Genomic DNA, 5,132 nt, shown 5'->3' with positions numbered 1-5,132 from the left:
GACTGCAGGTCAGCTATTTCCTAAAATGGCCTCAGTTTGGGCTTGTATAATGTCTCTTCATGCTTGGACTCGGGTCTTGTATCTTTGGCAAACTCGTCACGGAAGTGATTCTGTGTTCTTCATATGGCATCCTAGCAAAAGGCACACCATTCTTGTTTGTCTTCATGCTAAAGACTTTGACTGTGTGGATCACACAAACTCTGGAAAATTCTTAAAGAAATGAATACCAGACCACCTTACTTGTCTCCTGAGAAACCTGTATGCAGGTCAAGAAGCAACAGTTAGAACCAGACATGGAACAATGGACTGGTTCAAAATTGGGAAAGGAGAACATCAAGGCTACATATTGTCACCCTGCTTACTTACATGCAGAGTACATCATACAAAATGCTGGACTGGAGGAATCGCAAGCTGGAATCAAGATTGCTGGGAGAAATATCAACAAACTCAGACGTGCAGATGATACCACTCTAATGGCTGAGAGTGAAGAGGAACTAAAGAGCGTCATGTTGAGGATGAAAGAGGAGAGTGAAAAAGCTGGCTTAAAACTCAACAAACTTTCAAAAAACGAAGATCATGGCATCTGGTCCCATCACTTCATGGCAAATAGATGGGGAAAAAGTGGAAACAGTGGCAGATTTTATATTCTTGGTCTCCAAAATCACTGCAGATGGTGATTGCAGCCCTCAATTAAAAGACGCTTGCTTTTGGAAGAAAAGCTATGACAAACCTAGACAACGTATTAAAAAGCAGAGACATCACTTTGCCAACAAAGGTCCTTATAGTCAAAGCTATGGTTTTCCCTAGTGTTTCCTATGGCTTCCCTATTAGTGTAGATGGTAAAGAATCTGCCTGCAATGCAGGAGACCAGGATTTGATCCCGGTTGGGAAGATACTCTGGAGAAGGGAATGGCAACCCACTCCAGGATTCTTGCCTAGAGAATTCCATGGACAGATCACGGGGTCACAAAGAGTCGGACATGACTGAGCACTAAACTGCATGGTTTTTGCAGTAGTCATGTATGGATGTGAGAGTTGGGCCATAAAGAAGGCTGAGTGCTGCAGCCTTCTCCTCCCAGTGATGCTTTCAAACTGGGGTGCTGGAGAAGACTCTTGAGAGTCCCTTGGACTGCAAGGAGATCAAACCAGTCAATCCTAAAGGAAATCAGTCCTGAATATCCATTGGAAGGAGTGATGCTGAAGTTGAAATTCTAATACTTTGGCACCCAATGTTAAGAGCCTACTCACTGGGAAAGATCCTGATGCTGGGAAAGACTGAGGGCAGGAGGAAAAGGGGATGACAGAGGATGAAATGGTTGGATGGCATCACTGACTCAATGGACATGAGTTTGAGCAAACTCTGGGAGATGAAGGACAGGGAAGCCTGGCATACTGAAGTCCTTGGGGTCAAAAAGAGACACACACCACTTAGTGACTGAACAACAAAAACTATAGTCCTGGAAGCAATCTTTAAGTTCATCAATACACCCCTATCATTTGAATCTGTTTTAGGTATCATGTTCCTTCTTATCTGTATCAAAACTCATACCAAACAATGAGTTCTGGGTTGCAAAAGAGGGTTTATTTTCACATCTGTCTATAAGTCTTTGCTCACAAGCTTAACAAAAACAAACACAAGTGCTATTACTAGGTATTTTTATTATAGAGACTTGCTAACTAGATAACTGAAAAGGCAGATAGGTATCATGGAAGTAGCAATTGCAGGAAGAGCTACCACCGCTAGGACTGGGAAAGCAAAAGAAAGAATCTGAAAGTATTAAGATATGGAGCTTGGAGGAGAACCTCAGACCTCTGGGGAAGGGGTCTTTGGCCATCTGGTGCTCATACTTCTCCCAGGTGGTAAAGTGGTAAAGAATCCACCTGCCAATGCAGGAGACACAAGAGACGTGGGTTTGATCCCTGGATTGGGAAGATCCCTTGGAATAGGAAATGGCAACCTGCTTCAGTATTCTTGCTTGGAAAATTCCATGGACAGAGGAGCCTGGCAGGCTACTGTCCATGGGGTCGCAAAGAGTCAGACATGACTGAGCAACTGAGCACTCATACTTCTGCAGTGGAGCATAGGAAATAATGAGACTGGTTTTACGAACTTGGAAAAACTGAAAACTGTACCCAACTACTTGTAGAAAAAACTTCTGGGGTGAGAAAGAAGCAAAGGGTGTTACTGACAGTACTAGGGCATCTACAGGAAGACGATGGGAAGCAGGCAGAACAGAGCAAGTCCCGTCTTTACCCTTGAGTCCTTCAGTCTCCTTCTGTCATCTGCTATTGGCAGAACCTCCCCAGCTGGCCAAGAAGTATGGTCTACAGAGTCCCAGCAGCAGCTTCGGAAACCTGAGTATAGACGCTGGGCTTGAAGCTGAGAAACAATAGCTTAATAACTGGAACAAAACTTTAACTCTAATGTGGCTCAGAGGGTAAAGCGTCTGCCTGCAATGCAGGAGACCTGGGTTCGATCCCTGGGTCAGGAAGATCCCCTGGAGAAGGAAATGGCAACCCGCTCCAGTACTCTTGCCTGGAAAATCCCATGGACAGAGAAGCTTGGTAGACTACAGTCCATAGGATCGCAAAGAGTCACACACGACTGAGCGACTTCACTCATTAATAGAACCCAGTGTGTATTATACTTAAACTGCAGATGCCATTCTCTAGACCATCCTGCCTTATTCAGGGAAATTCTTTTGTATTGTATCTTTGAAAGTATTTTCTATTTAATTTATTGGATTTTCTACTTCAGGCTTGTCAACTTTTTTTTTTAGTTGGATTAGCTTGGTCTTCCATAGGTATTAGCTTTTTCTCTAATTTCTTTAATATTTTGTATTTTCCTCCCCATTCTCTGTGCTTTTCTCAAGCTTTTCCTCTGTTAGTAATTTAGTTTTTAATGACCTCTATTTTATTACTTTCTATTTCTATTGGATCTATTATCTCCATAATGGTATTATGTGCTCTTCAATTTGTTTCCTTAATCTTTCTCTTCTTGTAAACTTCCTTTATTTTAATGCATGTTTTAAGCAAGTGGTTCTAGGGAATGAAGTGATTTTGAAGAATTTTTTTGTATTCTCTGAGTAATACTTTGTTCTAGGCAGAGGTCTTTGCCTCTCTTTTGCATATGGTTTTATTTATATACTCATGCTACACTTTGGTTGCTATGCCATTTAGTTATGTGGTTGCTATGCCATTTATATTCTATTTGACATATTGATTGGCCATATTCTTCTGCATTTTGATTCTGTTTTCAAAAAGGGAAATTACTATTTTCATCCCAAACTACATGTTCACTAATTAGTTTTTCTTCTCCTCTCAATTCCCTCCTCTTCCTTCTCTTTCCCCACCTCCTAGTTTTAATTTTTTGCCCTACTTTGTTCTCAGTCTTCTTTTTCTTTTTCATCATATCCTCTTTTCTTCTTCATTATTCTAAGTAAACTTCATGCCAATTTCTTCTTTACAAACTACAAATCTGAGTTTCCTTGGTTAATATTTTATATAAGGACAAGCTAAAGGTTCTTTGTAAAATCAGTATGTACAGGTTTTTTAAAAAGGGGGTATTGATGGAATTTAGATGATATTTTGGTTGTCTCCAGGAATGCTGAAATTCTATAGAAAATCTCTGGAGGAGATTAACTATCTATCTATCCATCTAGATACAGACATACAAAAAAAGAGACAAATCAATGTTAAAAATGAAGTAACATTATAGCAGAGATCTTGTGCCTCAAGTTCACACAGACATGTCTTGCAAACTTGGATGAAGCAAACAGCAAGGCTGAAGACCCCTGGGGCATTTTATTCTCCTTCTTCAGTTCAGTTCAGTTGCTCAGTTGTGTCCTACTCTTTGCGACCCCATGAATCGCAGCACGCCAGGCCTCCCTGTCCATCACCAACTCCTGGAGTTCACTCAAACTAATGTCCATCGTGTCGGTAATGCCATCCAGCCATCTCATCCTCTGTCGTTCCCTTCTCCTCCTGCCCTCAATCCCTCCCAGCATCAGGGTCTTTTCAAATGAGCCAACTCTTTGCATGAGGTGGCCAAAGTATTGGAGTTTCAGCTTTAGCATCAGTCCTTCCAATGAACACCCAGGACTGATCTCCTTTAGGATGGACTGGTTGGATCTCCTTGCAGTCCAAGGGACTCTCAGGAGTCTTCTCCAACACCACAGTTTAAAAGCATCAATTCTGGAGGAGCCAAGATGGCGGAGGAGTAGGACGGGGAGAACACTTCCCCCCCACAAATTCATCAAAAGAGCATTTAAACGTCGAGTAAATTCCACAAAACAACTTCTGAATGCCGGCAGAGGACATCAGGCACCCAGAAAAGCAGCCCAACTCTTCGAAAGGAGGTAGGAAAAAATATAAAAGACAAAAAAAGAGACAAAAGAGGGAGGGACGGAGTTCCGTCCCGGGAAGGGAGTCTTAAAAAGAGAGAAGTTTCCAAACACCAGGAAACCCTCTCACTGCCGAATCTGTGCCGAGCTTTGGAAGCACAGAGGGCAACATAAAAGGGAGGGGGAAAAAAAAAAAAAAAAAAAAAAAAAAAAAAAAAAAAAAAAAAAAAAAAAAAAAAAAAAAAAAAAAAATAAACAATCAAAAATCGCGGATTGTGAGCCCTACGGGAACTCCCCCAGCGGAGAAGCAGCGCAGACGCCTGCACACGGCATTAGCAAGCGGGGGCTGGGCAGGGAAGTGCGGCACGGGCTGTGTCCCTTAGAGTAAGAATCGGGCCGAATGTCCTGAGCGCTATCTGAGCGAAATAATTTGGGCTAGCAAACCAGACTGTGGGATATCTACCACGCGAAAAGCCAGCCCTAACCTAAGACACCGCCAGGCCCGCGCACAGAACAAAGGACTGAACAGAGATAGCCGGCTGCAGACCTTCCCCCTCCGGTGACAGGCAGCCAGAGCCGGAAGGGGGCAATCGCAGCCCCAGAGAGACACTATCTATAAAACTGTAAGCAGGCTTCTTTGCTAACTAAAACTTCTTGGGGGTCTGGACGGTCAATATCTGCCTGAGAAGGTGCGCCGGTTTTACACCCAGATAACCGAGTGGCGGGGAGGCGATAAGTCGCAGCATTGGCGCCCGCCAAACACCTCATCACCTGAGCTGCTCGACCTGG

At 43.1% G+C, this 5,132-nt stretch overlaps 1 non-coding gene across 1 annotated transcript; it reads right to left on the bottom strand.

The window, feature by feature from the left end:
* Positions 1-1,516: 1,516 nt before the first annotated feature.
* On the bottom strand, positions 1,517-1,643 carry LOC129629361 (small nucleolar RNA SNORA40). Its single transcript, XR_008703194.1, has one exon. It is a non-coding gene; the product is annotated as a small nucleolar RNA SNORA40 (small nucleolar RNA).
* Positions 1,644-5,132: the final 3,489 nt, after the last annotated feature.

Source organism: Bubalus kerabau, chromosome 15 (assembly GCF_029407905.1).
Source record: "Bubalus kerabau isolate K-KA32 ecotype Philippines breed swamp buffalo chromosome 15, PCC_UOA_SB_1v2, whole genome shotgun sequence".
Classification (NCBI taxonomy): Eukaryota; Metazoa; Chordata; class Mammalia; order Artiodactyla; family Bovidae; genus Bubalus; species Bubalus kerabau.
Note: the sequence above shows the minus strand (reverse complement) of the source record. Positions and strands in the feature narration are given on the sequence as shown.